Here is an 18,311-nt window from a genome sequence, read left to right on the forward strand (position 1 = left end):
CAGGGATTGAACCCGTGTCCCCTGCCTTGGCAGGCGGATTCTTAACCACTGCACCACCAGGGAAGCCCATATTCCATATTTTTGAAATAGGGAGTTAACAAATTGTCGACTGAAAAAAAAAAAGCACAACCTAAAAGCTGAGAATTATGTTTTATTTGGTGGACTTGCTGAGGACTTCAGCCCGGGAGACAGCCTCTCAGATGGCTCTGAGGGAGGCTCTGAAGAGGCAAGGGAGGGAGCCAGGATATATGGGAATTTTTGCAAAAAAAAAAAAAAAAAAAGTCAGAACATCAAAAGAAAAACCAGACATCTGTATGGGAAGATGCAAGAGTCTGGCTCATTGAAATCATGCCTTTGATGAGCACCTTAACCACCTAGGACCAGTCTCCCGTTTCTGTCCATCTCAAATCCCCTGAGGGTGCACAGTCCAGGGTGGCCACAGTGGCTGAAGGCTTGATGGCCTCAACATCCTTTGTTTACGGACATGGCAGGTGACATTCTTTGTCCTCAGAATCAAAGGGCATAAAATTTCAGTTAAGCACGATGAGATGCCTCAGTTCTTGAGATCTGCTGTAGCACTCAGTACCAACAGTCAACAATAACGTGTTGTACACTGAAAAATTTGTTACGAGGGTAGATCTCACGTTAAGTATGCTTACTATAAGAAAACAAAATTTAAAAAGAAATATCACCTAAATAACTTTTATAACAATTGTACTTTAAAAGAAATTTTTAAGTGCAGATTCTTGGAACTCATGGTAGAACTGGGCAGGGCTCAGGAGTCTGCAGGTATAATAGACACTTTAGAAAACATAACTTAGGGGACAGAGAAGGATCCAGGAAAACAATGGAAACCCATTAGGAATGGACTCCCAAGCTTGCTATGGCCAGCCCCGATCTCTTGCCAACTGTTCACTGGGCGTCTTCACTTGTGGGTCTTCTCATCATTTTGCTCACCTGGCACCGAATGGAACACATCACCTTATGCCCCAAATGTGTTCCCACTCTTGTAATCGCTCTTAGGATAACCGATTCCATAATCACCTCCACTTACCAAATGAGGAACGTGGGAGCAAGCATCAGTGCAGAAAGCCCAAGGAACCCACACTGAGAAACCCTGTTCCGAGGGGACCCAAGGGAAACCCACGGAGGGATGCTGGGGGAGTGAGTGCGGAGGGGACGGGGCACGGAGGTGTGCTCTGCCTGGGGGATAACCTGCCACGCCTTCACTCAACGGTCCCTGACTCTGGTCCAAAGCACATGAGCAAGAACAGAACATCCGACCCAGACAGAGCTACCTGGCGCTTTTCTTGAAATTATTAGAGTGTAGCATTTACCCACCCTAAACCCCCCTGCCAAGTTCTCCCCTGCCCACCAAAATCTGTCCCCCATTTTGCCACTGCAGCCCCCAGCCTGCGGAGAAGTCAGGTCTGGGCTCAGCCGAGCCTGTAGGACCGCCGGTGCCAGAGGCAGGTAGCGGGGGTGGGCTACACGTAGCAGTGTGCCTGCCGCCATGGCAACCCACAGTTAACCAGGGATGGGGAAGAAGGTGCTCAGCTAACTGAAACCCAGGCAACGTTCTAACTCAAACCCCGAGGCAGTCAGTGCTCCGTTAGATTCTCTCCTGTCCTCTTTCCCCACGCCCCGTCTTTTCTTGTCACCAAGTGGCTTTAAACCATCTCCCCCCTCCACCCACCCCCCAAAATCACCTCCGAAGATGAGGCTTTTCATAAACCACTGAGCCAAACCTCCCTCCCACTCAGCACACCCAGGCCCAGGGCAGCCTGAGATCCCCGCTCTGTCTGTCTGTCAGCTCTCCATCTCAGAGGAAATTCTGTTTGCCCCAAAGATTCTTAGGAACGCCTTGGCTTCCCTATCGCTTCCTCACTGCGGGAACCCAGGACAGATATTCTCACACGGTGCTAGGACTGAGAATCACCTGGAATTTTAAAGGCAGGTTCCCCGGCTCCGTCACTAGAGAGTTGACTTTGGCAAATCAGGGGCAAGCATAAGCATCTGTATCTTTTTTTCTAGCACCCCGAGGAGTCTTGATATAAATAGATCAAGAGTCACCTGGTGAGAACCGTAAACCAACCAATTTGGGGTTTTCCCATAGCTCTGTATTTCATAGGGCGGGCTGAGCTCAGCTAAAGCTGGACATTTAAATGGCCTCTTGGCCATTAAATGAGCCACAGACTGTGAAAGGGTTAACAGGAGACCCCCTGCTGCTGCAAGGGGAGTTCCCTAACACATGTTCTGAATATGCTGGATGCACACAGGAAACACCTCCTAGGATCCTCACCCTCAAGGCACGCCTTCTCCAAGCTGCGAGGTGGGACAGGAAAACAAACACGCTCAGAACCCGAAACATTCACGAAGAACTCACCGCTTATAAAATGAGTCCCTACTCAAAAATTCCCTCCCAGCCTAACAGTTTAACAGAAGTCCTAACCCACCTCTTACGTCAGGTCTTGAGGATCGTGAACATTTGTTTGTATTTTCATTTGCTTGTCAAATGTATGGAAACGTCAAATCACAAGTCATGAAAAAGATACAAGTTCGTGAAGCTGCAGGAAGTGAGGCTGAAGGATGGCTTGTTGCTTGGCAGAACCTGGGACACAGAGGACCTGGAGAACAACTGAAGACAAGACGCAGCAGAATTTTTTTGCAGATTTAAGTCTCTGCCCAAGATAGGTCAGTTTTCAGCAAGATTAAAGATTAAGATAAAACCAAAATCTCCCTCCACAAACACCTAGAAATGATGCATGAAATAAACAAATCAAAAGGATTTCAAATACACATCTGAGTTTGCAACAAAGAAAGGGAATCAGGAAGCATAAGGAGGCTAGAAACCAAAGCCTATACAACAAAAGCAGTCCAGAGGATGCCTAGGGATTAACGCGGTTTCCAAGAACAGGCCCTGGGTGTTACCGTCCACCTGGGGGCCTTGGGCCACATCAAGTAGGAGGTGAAATTCTACAAATGCAAGTGTCACAAAATTCTGTCCCTGTGTGGAAGAGTGGGCTAGAGAAACAAATCCATCCAGCTGCACAGAGGGACAAAAAAGATGACTACATGTTTCTGCCTGGTCTCTGGAGAAAAAAAAAAAAAAACTAGTAAAATTAAAACCTTGGGTTTACACTTTGAACAGGTCAGACTTCTGAGTTTCTGCTTTCTGTATGGGCTAGGAAACCCCAATCTGAACATCACTGTAGAAATTGGTTCCAGGCTAATGTTATGGCAAAAAGGTCTTACAGAAACAAATGCAAAACTACTCTGAAGGGTTTTCCACGATGCGGGACACTAGGAATCCTTAAGGAAAAATGCAGCCCACTAGAGAAGGATTGATGCTAAAATGTTACGAAGCCTAGAAGAAAACAACACACTATGAATGGAAGTCAGTGGACACACACAGAGGGAGACACATGGCCTTTATGTAATAGACATGATTTAAAACATACATGCACCCCAATGTTCATAGTAGCATTATTCATAATAGCCAAGTTATGGAAGCAACCTAAGTGTCCATCAACAGATGAATGGATAAAGAAGATATAGTATATATACAATGGAATACTACCCAGCCATAAAAAAGAATGAAATTTTGCCATTTGTAAAGACATGGATGGACTTGGAGGGTATTATGCTTACTGAAATAAGCCAGACTGAGAAAGACAAATACTGTATGATATCCATTATATGTGTGATCTAAAAAGTAAAACAAACTAGTGAATATAACAAAAAAGAAACAGACACATGGATACAGAGAACAAACGAGTGTTTGCCAGTGGGGAGAGGGAAGGAGGGAGGGGCAAAATAGGAATAGGGGATTAAGAGGTACAAACCATTATGTATAAAACAGATAAGCTACAAGGATATATTGTACAACTCAGGGAATATAGCCAATATTTTATAATAACTGTAAATGGAGTATAACCTTTAAAAATTGTGAATCACTGTTGTACACCTGTAACTTATATAATATTATACATCAGCTATACCTCAATTATATATGTATATAATATATAATATATGCCTAACCTGATTAAAGACAGAAGAGAAGAAATGAAAACCATAAGAAAAGAAGCACATGTAACAAAGAAAAAGCAGACATCTTAACAAGAACCCACTAGGACAATTAAAAAATAAAAACTATAGTCATTTCACTTAAAAACTCAACAGACAAGTTAAATAGTAAACTAGAATCAACTCAGTGACTTATCCATGGACTAGAGAATATATCTAAAGCACAGAAGAGTAAAGGGATGGACAATATTAAGAAATGCTTAAGGGGCTTCCCTGGTGGCACAGTGGTTGAGAATCTGCCTGCCAATGCAGGGGACATGGGTTCGAGCCCCGGTCTGGGAAGATCCCACATGCCGCGGAGCAACTAGGCCCGTGAGCCACAACTACTGAGCCTGCGCGTCTGGAGCCTGTGCTCCGCAACAAGAGAGGCCGCGATAGTGAAGAGGCCCGCGCACCGCGATGATGAGTGGCCCCCGCTTGCCGCAACTGGAGAAAGCCCTCGCATAGAAAGGAAGACCCAACACAGCCAAAAATAAATAAAATAAAGAATTTAAAAAAAAAAAAAAAAAAAAAGAAAAAAAAGAAATGCTTAAGACACATGGGAGATAAATAAGAACACAGAATATACATCTAAGTATATAATAACTGTTGCAGAAGAAGAAAATAAAAAATATGAGGGAGAAGCAAATTTGAAGAGATAATTACTAAAAAACTTTCCTGGAATAATATAATAATAAAATGAGCATTCACATTAAAAGAGCACTCCAAGTCTTAAAGCAAAATAAACACACACGTGCGCGCGCACACACACACACACACAAAGCTACATCGTACTGAAAATAAAAAACACCAAAACAAGTGAAAAATGTATAAGCAACCAGAAAACTGAAATAAGGCTGCGGTCGTGTGGATTTTTATGATGCTTGCAGAGAATATATAACCTATAACACAATTCTTTAGTTTGATGGAAGCAGTCTAAATGGAATAATAAGGAATAATATTGTCAAAATGCTAAAGGAAATAAACATTTCTGTCAACCTAGAAATTTAAGCAACTCAATTTTTCTTTCAAAAGTCAGACCAAAATAAAGATATGTTTAGATGAGACTAAGATTTTCCCTTCATGGATCCTAAGTGAAGAAATATTAAAGGAAAAATAAAAGAGAATCCAAGAAGGAGTGCAATGCAAGAAGCAATAGTGAAGAAATTAGCAAAATGTTGGAAAATAGAAGCAACCATTGATTATTAAAAAAAAACAATAATGCTAAGTGGTAAGCTGAATTTCAATAAAAAACTTCTGCTCTGCCAAACACAGTATCAAGAATGAGAAGACAAACCACAGACTAGGAGAAAAATCTTTGCATAAAGAACTGTTATCCAGAATATACCAGGAACTATTAAAACTCAACACATAGAAAACAAACAACCCAGTTAAAACAAGGGCCAGAGACCTTAAAAGACTCCTCACAAAAGAAAATATACAAATGGAAAATAAGCATATGAAAAGATGTTCCACGAGATATGTCATCAGGAAAACGCAAATTAAAACATAAATGGGGGACTTCCCTGGTGGTCCAGTGGTAAAGAATCCTCCTTCCAATGCAGGGGACACGGGTTCGATCCCCCATCAGGGAACTAAGATCCCACGTGCCGCGGGGCAACTAAGCCTGCAAGCCACAACTACTGAGCTAATGTGCCTCAACTAGAGAGCCTGTGTGCCGCAAACTACAAAGTCCACGCACCCTGGAGCCCGGGCACCACAACTAGAGAGAAGCCCGTGCGCCACAACGAAGAGCCCATGCTGCAGCAAAAGATCCCACATGCCTCAATGAAGACCCCATGTGCTACAACTAAAGACCCGACGCAGACAAAAAAATAAAAATAAATAAATAAAACAAAAGTGGGATACTGTTACAAACCTATTAGAACAGCCAAAATCCAGAACACTGACGACACCAAATGCTAATGAAGATGTGGAGCAACAGGAACGCTCCTTCACTGCTGGTGGGGATGCAAAACGGTACAGCCACTTTGGAAGGCAGTTTGGTGGTTTCTTACTAAGCTAAACATACTTTTACCATATGATCCAGAAATCCTCCTCCCTGGTATTTACTCAAGAGTTAAAAAACTTGCACACAGATGTTTACAGTGGCTTTATTCATCATTGTCAAAAACTGGAAGCAACCAAGATATCCTTCAGTAGGTGAATGGGTAAATAAACTGTGGTCCATCCAGACAATGGAATATTATTCAGCAGTAAAAAGAAATGAGCTATCAAGCCACGAAGACATGGAGGAACCTTGAATGCATATGACTAAGTGACAGAAGCCAGTCTGAAAAGGCTACAGACTGTAAGAATCCAACCATATGACATCCTGGAAAAGGCACAATTATGGAGACAGTAAAGCAGTCAGTGTTCTCCAGCAGGTAGGAGGGAGGAACAGATGACGAGGTGGAGCACAGAGGGTTTTTTAGGGCAGTGAAAATACTCTGTATGAGACTATAATGGTAGATACATGTAATTATACATTTGTCTAAACGTATAGATCGTACAAAGCTAAGAATGAACCCTAATGTAAACTATGGGCTTCGGGTGATAAAGACGTGGCAACGTAGGTTCCTCAGGTGTAACAAATGCACGACCCTGATGGTAATGGTGATAATGGGGGAGGCTATGAATGAGTGGGGGCAGGGGGTGTATGGGGAATCTCTGCACCTTTAGTTCAATTTTGCTGTGAGCCTAAAACTTCTCTAAAAAATAAAGTCTATTTAAGAAATAGCAATACGAGTGACTAATCTGAAGGTATTAAAAAAAAGGGTACAACTAAAATATTAGAAAAATAACATGGACGATGAGGGGGAAAACCAAGTTAAAGCATTCTACGGTCCTTCAATTGTTAGAGAGAAGAGTACAGATACTGATTAATTCTGAATGTCACTGAGTCAAGTATGCATGTTAAAAAAGTAAAGGTAGCCACAAAAGAAAGAAATTGAATTTAAAACTTCCAAACTGGGAATTCCCTAGCAGTCCAGTGGTTAGGACTCTGCGTTTCCACTGCAGGTGGCCTTGGGTTCGCTCCCTGGTCCGGGAACTAAAATCCCACATGCCTCAGTGTGGCCAAAAAAACAAAAAAAAAAACCTTCCAAACTAATAAAGACTAAGGAAAAAAAGAGGGAGATAAAGAAAAATCAATCAACCCCAAAAAAGTACAAAAAAAAAAGGGAAGAAAATGCATGATAAATAAAAAGGACAAAAGAAAATGTTGAGAAGCAGTATCAACCTTGAACAAGGCCATGCCAACACCCACAGCATGCCTCCAAGGTAAACAGCCTCTGGTATTTTGGACGAGGCACCCATGCATGCACATATGTATACACAAACACATTAGATGCAAGATGGTATCATTCATAAAAGTATTGAAGGAGATCAGAATATGCCTCCCTCAAATATACCACTATGGCATATGGATTATTTTGAGCTTAAGGCACTGAGAAACAGCAGATACAGAAGGAACTCTCTGTCCTCTCCCTTTCTGCCCAAAAGTGGGACATAACTTTCCCTTTGTAACGGTTATATAAATTTTCATTTGTGAAGGTGTGTCCCTTCCCTGTACCAGGAAAAGGCAAACACCAGAGATGGCTTGAACCTGAATAACAAACCTTGCTAAATAGCCCTTATCTACCATTAGTTTCCCCCATGTATTTGTCTTCCCACAATTTATGGCCCCTATAAGTCCAAATCTGTTTTCTTTGTCTAGCCACTTCTCTATGATTTATTGCCTCTTGTTAAAATGGTAATATAAGCTCTCAAGGCAAACCATTTTATGAGTTTTCATTTCTTTTCTGTGGAGCCCATGTGCACATAAAATTAAAAATAAAATTTGTATGCTTTCCTCCTGTTAATCTGTCCCTTGTCACTTTAATTCACATGCCTCATGTACAAAACATAAGAGTATAGGAAAAGCTTTTTTTTTTATCATTTCTATTCGCAAATTATCAAGGATTAAATAATCTCAATCTCATGTTAGCTATTCCAGAGAAGTAACTGGGGGAGGGGAGGAAGAAGAAGCAAAACACCCCAACTTTGGATGAGACTGGTATTACCTTAATATTCAAACCAGAGAAATACAACATAAGAGATAAAAATTTTAAGCCATACTCATTTAAGAACATAGATGCAAAATACTATGCATATAAGGGAGCTATCTTTAGTATCTTTCAAAAGGTATCTATCAAAAATCCATAGTAAATATCACATTAATGGTAAAAACAGAAATCTTCTCTTTAACATCCACATGGTATGCAGAATTCTAAAGACAGAACCCAAGATACCCCCTCCCCCCTGTGTACACACCTTGTATGACCCCTGGGACTGTTAATACAATGGATTTCACTCCTGTGATTAGTCACAATTGACCTTAAGACAGGGAGACCTGCCAGGTGGGCCTGGCCTCATCTCATGAGCTCTTTAAAAGAGAGAGTTTTCTCTTGCAGGTCCCAGAGGAGAAAGTCAGTGATTTCCCTGGGGATAAGGCTCAGAAACATGCATTTCAGGGGGGCACCCCCAAGTAAGTGCCCCAGTGCTGCCACCCCTGAGTGGTAGCAGTGGAAGTAACAAGCAAGCAGCAGACAGCACTTGCTGACTGGGCATTTGTCAAGAAGTACATTTAGAAGTAAGTGGAATTAAAAGCCAGATTCTTATAGGGAAGGGAAAAAATAATTTCCTCTACCCACTTAGGTTCTGTGCTAGGGGCCCTGTAAATTAAACTGACAAAGACAGATTAACAAGAGAAAAACAAACAGAGTTTATTAACATGTGCAGCGTGCACACACATGGGGGAAACTCAGTGATGAGTAACTCAAAGGGGTGGTTAGAACTTGGAGCCTATGTAGCATCTTAACAAAGAACAACAATTTGTAGAGAAGGGACAAGACAAAGGAAAAGAAATTTAGGCTCTTAGGAGTGACAAACTGGGAAGGTCAATATACAGGGGAACTAATGGAAGAAAAGGGTTGTTTTAGGAAGGCCTGTTACAGATTCCTTGGTGCCTTCTCTGGGCTGATAAGAGTCTCTGGAGGTGAAGAGTCCTGCCCTTCCTAATGCAGGGAGGGTCTCCTGCTCACGGGCAATTTTATGTCCTGTTTTTAGGTAAAAAGAGGGAGGTCAGAGAGCGTGTCTGCATCTGCCATTTCTCAAGTGTTCTTAGCTCCAAATAATCAATACACCCAAGAAGCATATTTTGGGGTGGTATGCTCAGATCCCCTACATTCTCAAATACTGGTGTGCATGTTAAATATGGAACCCTGGGCTCCTTCCCCTGAGAATCTGGTACTAGAAGCCAGTGGCAGATTCCTATTTCTAAATTGCATTTTTAAAAATTGATTTTCTTAATATGAAAAGAGCATAAAGAAGAAAAGAAAATGGTATGTAATCCCACTGCCCAGATAATCCGTGCTGACATTCCAAAGCATAAAAGTCATAGAGATACATGGTGAGAAATGCAAATAGAACAGAAAGGGCTGAAATGAAAACTCGGAGTCTCTCTTCCGTAGGTAACCAGTGATCACAGATCTTAATGCAGGCTTTCAGAAAAAAATATTAGATTAATACCAGGATTTATGTCCTTTTCAACAGTCTTTTCCCTACCCAGAAGGAATGAGAGTGTATCCCGTTTTGTAGTTTGCTCCTTTTTTTTGTTTAATATAACCTGCAGATTTTTCTACACATCTGCACTTGAAAAAACCTACCTTGTTCATTTAAGTAGGTTTAAAGTAGGGAAGGAATCACATCTGCAATCAGTGTCTGCGGTGATTCTAATGCGGGGGGTCAGCAGAGCACGCTGAGAAAGCCTGACCGCACTCTCTCTGCTTGCAATGTCAATCCACGCAGAGGCTTTGGAAATGCCATCCGCTCCTCCCTAACAAGCAGAGCCCTGCAACGTCTCTGAATGGCCTGCATTTCGGCACTGCTCTCACAGTAGGTGGGTAAATATTCCTGTCCAGACTCTCTTCATCCACCTGCAATGGTCTCAGGATAACTGCTGGGGGGTCAGATGGCACTAAGGCAGGAAATTATTCCTGGCTTTAACCTCTGAAAACGGTGTGCCCTGAAGCAATCAGTGCGCTTGCAAAGCACCATGGGCAGACCCCAAATCACCACTCATCCATTTGCAATCTCGGTTCAATGCCAAAGCGAAGGAAGCAGCCAAGGGGCTGGCCCTGCACAGCCCCGGAGGCTCTCCAGATGCAGAGAGACCCCTCCCTCCCCTCCTCCTCGGGCCACACTCTCCTGTAGATCTGTGGTTGACTGTTAAGTGGCTCCAAAGACAGCGTTGCTGTTGATTGGTTCAAAGCATCATTTTGCAGTCTCCCTGATCTTTCAGTTGGAAAAGGTCTGCCTGCTAATGAGCTTATGATATCCTTCACCTAACTATCTCCCCAAATCCCCGGCCACCCCCCCTTCCTGGCTGCAGAGATGATGTCTACCACTGGACGATCCGCAGCTGGGAGGCCTGTGAGGGTGCTTTCGCTCTTGTCCAGATGCCGGGGCCTGGGAAGGGGCAGGTGGTCCCATCCAGAGGACAGAGTCCTGGAGGGAAGGGGAGCTGGAAGCTGAGACCTAAATCCCGAGACTTATAGCTCTTCCAGCGGGGGAGGGGGGGGTGGGTCCCAGATCTCCACCCACACCCCAGCCACGTCCTCTGAGGGTGCCTTCCCGCAGGCGGGAGAGCCTGGGACACAGGCGTGCTCCACCATGCCCCCCAGGAGTGGTCACCTGGACCAGGCAGGTACAACTCACCAACTCTGCCAGATGCTCAGACTCGAACGTTCTCTTGAACTGAGAACACAGCACCCTGGGAGCTGTGGGGTAGCCCTTAACTCGCTGTGGCACAGCTGGCAAAGCACGTTTGCAGAGTGAAGAAAACAGAAGGAAAGCAGAAATGAGAGGCCTTGGTGAAGAGGCAGAGTAGAATGAATAAACATGGGCCCTCAGCTTTGCATTTCCTAATTGCAGTACCCACGAGGCCCCACTGATCTCATTGCGCTTGGATTCAGTGTCCTGAAAATGCAGTCTCCTTTCCTCCTCTGGCTAGTGTGGGTTTCCCTCCCTTTCAACTGCAAGCTCATTTTTTTTTTTTTTTTTTTTTTTGATAAAGACAAAAACCACAGTTGCGGGAAAGTCTTGATGGCTAACAGTGGAACAAGAGAATAGCAGGTGGGAAATAACCACTTAAATGTTTGCCCAGGGAAAGCAAGCCTGTGGGAGAGATGAGCATGGATGATTTTCTCTCCGAAGAAAAGAGAAAACTCCTGAGTCCCCTCCGCCTCTCCTGATGGATGCGGGGACATCTACGCTCACTCCCCCCTGACCCCAGACCCGATTCTACTCCTAAACGGGGGGAGAGCTTCCTCCTCGGCAAGGCCGGACGCTCAGAGGAGGAAGAGCTGGGGCATCTGTTTCCAAGGCTGTTTGCGATGCTGAACAAGCCTCACGCCAGGAGAAAGGGGAAGCCCCCGCTGCTTGGTAGTTCCAGGTCCTGTACATCTTTCCCGTTGGAGCTGATACAGGAGCCGGAAGTTATCAGCCCAGAAAAAAAAAAAAAAATTGAGGTGTCTGTCTCCTGCTTTCACCTTCAAAACCTTGCCCCCAGAGACACCACCAGGGGCAACCCTGAGAGGAGAGAGAGAGAGCCGTCGACACATGAGCAGAAGTGCTCCTGATGGGGCCGGGGCAGGGGGGGGGGGAGGGAACGTGGTGGCCACTGGGGGTGCTGTCTGTATTGGCCACGCCGAGCTAGGGCCCCAGCCCCATCCCTCCCCCTCCCCGAGGGAAAGAGCACAGCCAGGGTTTCCCACCCAGCAGTGGACAGAGCAAGCTGGACAAAGATTGCGGGGCTCGGGGCCCATTCACAGCTGACGCTTTCCCCTGAAAACATGGTCTAATCCTTCTATACCCCAGATGAAACTACGGGATGTTACAGTGGCTGCAGGTTGAATAAACTGGGGGGAGGGAAGAAACCTCACAACCGCAACACCCAGGAGGGTGCATGTATCTCAGACACAGTAGGAGAGACAGAGCAGATCGCTGTGGAGAGAGGAGAGGAGGAAGATGGGGGCTACTTTGAGGAGGGAAAGCTGTGGTGCAATTAGGCTGGATGCTGGAAGAACATTTTGAAGGTTGGTGGGGGGGAGACACAAGGAATGTAATTAAGTGAACTGCAGACATTATTTTAAATCCTGTTCACATTAACGCTGCGTATATTCCACTTAATTCATCATTACTGAATTTGCCAGCAAAGCTGCAGGGTGAAACTTCAGCCCAAAGCTCAATTACACCCAGGCAGAGTGGAGCATTTTTCATGTCCCCGAGAGCAGCCCAAAGAGAAAGATGCACTTTTCATAACATCCTGGGTGACAGGGACCTTTCTGAACACAGCGGCCACCCTCTTGAGGACTCCCTAGGAGGGCAGAGGGACCCTGGAACCCCCTGAGGTCATCCAGCATACGCTGGCCAAAGGCTCCACAATCCACCCATCCTTCCTTTACACACACACACACACACACACACACACACACCATGCATGTGTCTGTCCTCCTACATTCATGTGGTTCATATTCATTACGCTGTTTGTATGTGCTCATTTATTCATGATTATTTGTCCTGAAGTCAGGGTTTCTTTCCTAGCCCATTTCCTTCCTTTTCCCCTAGAGCACTTTCAGTGCTACTGTGTTAGGCACCTCCTTCTTCGTAGTTAAACCTGGAATTTTTCTTGTGACATCATTACGCTCTGCCATGTCCAGAAACCTCCAGCTCACTGGGTGGAAATAAAGGCTGGATTGTGATGGCTGAATAAAGAATAAACAAACAAAGGGCGACTGTGGGCCACTTACAGAGAGAAGTTGGCAGAAGGCAAATGCTTCTTACCAGGGGCTGATGTCCCCTGACCCCAAAACCAAAGTCAAGTCGGGAAGAGCCAAGGGAGCATGTCATTCAGTTCTAAATGTTTGACAGTGCTTGTTAGAACATAGTGCTAGTGGGGCCGCAATCACCGAAACTCACATCCTATGGGACCTCGGCAATTTCCCTGTGCCCACAGCCATGACACGAGCCCCCAGGCCCCAGCCAGGCACCCAGCATGAGCAGGCCCTTGGTGATGAGGTGACCAAGAGGAAGCGCATCACGTGACTTAGTGTCCCACCTGGTTTAGATGAAACGTAATTAAGCACCATCTTACCAAAAGATTCAAAAGCGTCAGCATCTCAATCAAGAAGGGCAGCACCACACGCCCGAAAGATCACTGTACGTGTCTGAGAAAGACGTGTTAAGTCTCAAGTTATACTGAGAAAAGCTGGGGTGTGTTAAGGGGTGTGCTTTTGAGGGGAAATGCTGGGAAAGACTTGGAGATAAGCATTCACGTCTTTCCAATGTAACTGTGTGTCCCTCTCGCCCTCTTTTCTAGTTGGCTTCCCTCTTCCCTCCTCTCTTAAGCCATTGCTTCGTGATCATCTATCACACTGGGTCTTTGAACAGTAATTCACAAGGCAAAAATTATCGGTGGCTTTATAATCAGGCCCATTTCCCTGACTCCTTTGAAGGGCAGGCAATTAGACCCACAAAGATAAATTATTTTCACTCTGGTCAGTGTCATGTTAAAATGAGGAAAGAGGGGGAAGAGAGATCCAAACCTTTATTTGCAATTGGCGTATCATGCTCACTCAAACCCACCAATTAATTTTTTTTCCAATTACTCGTGAAAGATAATTAGGGTAGAAGAAAAATCAGCAGCTGGGCACAGAGAAAAATTGCAGGTAATTTTCGATGAACGGGATTTTTCTAGCCACTGGCCTGGGCTGACCCTATGGGGAACCCATCAAACGTGCTGCCTGGGATAGATCACGGAGTCGTGATAGATTTGGACAGACAGAGCCCCAAGACGAGTGTGCTTTATGCTGCTGTGTGGTGGGCTCGCGTTTTCACACCAAGGGCAAGTGATTGGACGGGGTTTGTCTTCATTCTGAAAACGGCACAAGCAGATCCCTCCTCTCCAGAACTGGAGGTGCTCCCCTGCAAGAAGCAAAGCTCTTGGAAACACGGTAGCTCCGTCACACCGACACGGTCAGCCTTTGCTACTGCTGCGGAAAGGGTGTCACTTGTCTTGGAGATTTCAGGGGAAAAGCCAGCCTGTCAGTATACAGTTGACCCTTGAACAACGTGGGTTGGAACTGCGCGGGTCCATTTGTACACGGGTTCTTTTCAATGGTAAATACTGCAGTAGGACACCATCCGCGGTTAGCTGGACCCCAAACACCAAGGAACCGCGGAGGGCAAGCATCCACTCTAAGTTATACCCAGATTTTCAACCGCGAGGAGGGTCGGAGCCCCTAACCTCTGCACTGTTCAAGGGTCAGCTGTATTTTCTTTGAATATTTCAGGAAAACACACGAACGTCCAGCCCAAGGGCCTTTGTCCTATTTGAACACACCAAGCTTGCTCCTACCTCAGAGCTTTTGTTTCTGCTTTTGAAACAGGAGGGAAGGGGGCAGGAGACAAGCCTTTAAGAATGACATAGCTGTTGAGGATATGACATAAACTGGTTAGAACCGGTTAGGTCCAAGATGGTGGCAGATTCCACTTCAGGTAGACCTTGAGCCTCACTATACACTCACTGTAATGCATTATTAGCTAAATGACACACCCACAGGTGCCAGGACAGTTCCAAGGCCAACCATAAAAGGCCAAAAAGTAGGCAGTGGCCCAATTCCTGGAAATCCCCGCCCCTTCCCTAAAATAGTTGGAATAATCCTCCCACTCATTAGCCTATGAAATTACCCAGCCCATACCAGCGAACCACGCCATATTTCGGGGCCTCTCGTCTTTTGAGATGGACCACATTCTTTCTATGGAATGTGTATCTCTCTAAATAAATCCACTTCTTACCTACCACTTTGTCTCTCACTGAATTCTTTCTGCGATGAGACATAAGGAACCTGAACTTCAGTAAGTCCTGAGACCAGGTGTGTGATTTCAATTAAAAGACAGTGGGTTCGGGCTTCCCTGGTGGTGCAGTGGTTAAGAATCCGCCTGCCAATGCAGGGGACACGGGTTCGAGCCCTGGTCCGGGAAGATCCCACATGCTGTGGAGCAACTTAGCCCGTGTGCCACAACTACTGAGCCTGTGCTCTAGAGCCCACGAGCCACAACTACTGAGCCCACGCGCCACAACTACTGAGCCTGTGCTCTAGAGCCCGTGAGCCACAACTACTGAGCCCACGTGCCACAACTACTGAAGCCCACACGCTTAGAGCCCGTGCTCCGCAACAAGAGAAGCCACTGCAACGAGAAGCCTGTGCACCGCAACGAAGAGCAGTCCCCGCTCGCCAAAACCAGAGAAAAGCCCACACGCAGCAACAAAGACCCAACGCAGCCAAAAACAATAAATAAATAAAATAAAATAATAAAATAAATTTATATTAAAAAAAAAAAAAGACAGTGGGCTCAAGTCCCATTCTGGGTTTTGGCTAGGTTCAAGTCCCATCTGAGTTGAATGGTTTCATTTTTCCCTGTCCATTTGGTACAGCCCTCTGGGTTGTCCCCTTACCTCCCCTTACCTATTCTCGGTAAATAATCTCAGGACCCCATTTAAAGCATCAACGCCCGCCAACACCCCCCTGCCTGCTTAATTTTTCCTCCCCATCACTCACTGCCATCTAGGTCCTGCGGGTTCTGCCTTTTCACTTTGCTCATCACTGGCGGTCCCCCATACAAACACAAGCTCTAGGAGGGCAGGAGGGGTTGTCAATTCATTTAATGTCCTACCCCCAGTACCAGACACAGGGGAGATGCTCAATGAATACTTACTGAATAAATCAACGAATGAATGAACAGAAAAACCTGTATAATGGAACCAGTGGGAGGTATTTCCATATCACTGAGGATGTGGGAGCTGCTCATTTGCACCAGCAGCATTTAAAGATGAAGGCAGAGTGTGATACATAAAACCTCCCGGGTGAAAAAAAAAAAATTAAGTCACAAGGAATAAATCTGGGGGACAGCAAGGAAGAGCACAAAGATGAAACAGGAAGCCCACGTTCCCCAGATGCCAGGGTTGGAAAAAGTCTTTCGGAACGGGTTTGAAAAAGTTTGTTTCAAAAAGGCAAAATATGTCTAAAAAGTGATGTCGTGGAGTCAGAAGGTATTCGTGAGTCATGACCGGCTTCAGAAAGCGTTCAGAAGGAAAACCCAGTTCACAAGCGGATCTGACCTTCCCTTTAAGCTAATTTGCACCTAAGGACAACCTCCAGCATGGGCGGTCCACAGGTGCGGTCCAGTGCAGGTCTGGCTTTATCTCATTGGCCGGCTCCACCCGGCAGGCCCTTCAGAAGGACCGGCTTACGGGCCCCTTGTTCCCTTAAATAATAACATGTGGAAGTAAACAATAGGTTACAAGAAAAATACAGACCATGCTCCAGAGCTGAGGACCTCAAATTCCGGGTTGAGAAACAAATGTGATGTACTATACAGGATGCAAAGTAAGGACCAGAAGGCTGAGAAAAGATCACCATAAGGAAAGTGGTCAAGTCACAAAACCTCACGCACTGGTTGCAACTGATGCCATGAATCTGCCACCAAAAAACTAAGCCAGAATCTACATAGGGAAAGGGAAAGTCAAAGAGAATGATGTCATTGTGCTGTATTTTTGCATAGCTCTTATTTTCAAGTTAAAAAACAAAACAAAACAAAACAAAAACCTACAACTCTCCTTTTGTCCTTGTAGCATCCGACAAAGGAACAAAAGTCGCTGTCCTCTTTTCTGCCCAGAGTTACACAGGGATCCAGGTCTCGCCTGCTGGTCCTGGGTCTGACACTCTCGGCTGCAGCATATGTATGTGGTATCAGGCAGAGAGATGAGCAAACAAACACAAGAGGAAAAAGAGGATAAATACATTACCAACCAAATAAAACCACTTCTTAGTGGTTCTTGGATGGAGCCTGTCCCATCATAGCGGTTCAATTACGAACTGTCAGAAACGCTGACTTCGCAGCTGCTGGGCAGAGAATCTGGAGAAAAGCTGCAAGTACGGGTAATTACACCACTTTATTTCTAACAAGCCTGCCCATCTGACTCAACAGCTCTCAAACCCCCAGCTCATGGCTGCTCTGAATGAGACAGGAAATCTACCCAGGGAGAGCTGGCTTGACCGATAAGCAACATCTCCATGAAGGAGTGAGGATGCCAAAATGCGGGGAGGATGGCGAGACTCTGAAATCACACCTCTCCGGCACCAGAGTCCTTTCCTTCGTGTTCAGGCACCACTCTGTGATCAGGCTTCTCAACTGGTGGGTTCTCATGGGCATAAACAGCAAGGCAGGGGACTTCCCTGGTGGTCCATTGGTTAAAGAACCTGCCTTACAATGCAGGGGACGCAGGTTTGATCCCTGGTCAGGGAGCTAAGATCCCATATGCCACGGGGCATCTAAGCCTGCATGCCACAACTGTTAAGCTCATGTGCCACAACTACTGAGCTCGTGCGCCTCAACTACAGAGCCCGTGTGCCGCAAACTACAGAGCCCACACGCCTCAACGAAGATCCCACGTGCAGCAACTAAGACCCAATGCAGCCAAAAATAAACTAAATAAATAAATAAATAATAAGTAATACAAATTTAAAAAAATAGCAAGGCAGGGTCCCGTTCTTCATGGAGTTTACAAGCGAGGAGGGCATGATGTCGCAGGGCTGAGATGAGCAAAGTGCAGGATGTCCAAGTGCAGGATGGAGGCATGCTGACTGCGCCTGTGAACCCTGGAAATGACTCTTCATAAGCACAACCCAGTGAGCTGTCAGAGCTGCCCTAGGATTTCTGTCAGCCTGCACCTGCCCCTTTCACTGCCACCTCCAAGCATTGGGGGCATCTGGGCAAAGAGGAAGCTGGCAGTAGCTGAAGAGTCGAGGTTAGGCTCCAGCCACGTTGCCCAGGATGAGGCACAATGCCGTCTGCAGTTTGCCAAAGAGACTTGGACCCTTAGCCCAGCTCTTATAGAGCTATAGATCCAACCTGTTGCCCACCCCAGGTTGAGATGGTTAGCGGGTGCCAAAATAATTCAATGGGGAAAGGAAAATCCTTTCCAAAAGTGGTGTTGAATTTCAATATGTTAAAAGAGGAAGGAAGGAAGGAAGGAAGGATGGATGGAAGGAAGGAAGGAAATCTTAAATCTTGACCCTTCCATAACACCACAAACAAAAATTAATACAGGATGCTTTACAGACTTAAGTATAAGGCTAAAA

The 18,311-nt window shown here is 45.5% G+C and overlaps 1 protein-coding gene and 1 long non-coding RNA gene across 20 annotated transcripts in view; both read right to left on the reverse strand.

Annotated features, from left to right (window-relative positions):
• The window catches only part of SLC39A11 (solute carrier family 39 member 11), a 423,126-nt gene that overhangs the window by 163,014 nt on the left and 241,801 nt on the right, over positions 1-18,311 (reverse strand). The window lies entirely within an intron of this gene.
• On the reverse strand, positions 545-16,479 carry LOC309619191. The gene is made up of 3 exons (XR_014238813.1): positions 15,886-16,479; positions 2,457-2,638; positions 545-658 (listed from the first exon to the last, which is right to left on the reverse strand). It is a non-coding gene; the product is annotated as an uncharacterized lncRNA (long non-coding RNA).

Source organism: Balaenoptera borealis (genome assembly GCF_965194805.1).
Source record: "Balaenoptera borealis genome assembly, chromosome: 20".
Taxonomy (NCBI): Eukaryota; Metazoa; Chordata; class Mammalia; order Artiodactyla; family Balaenopteridae; genus Balaenoptera; species Balaenoptera borealis.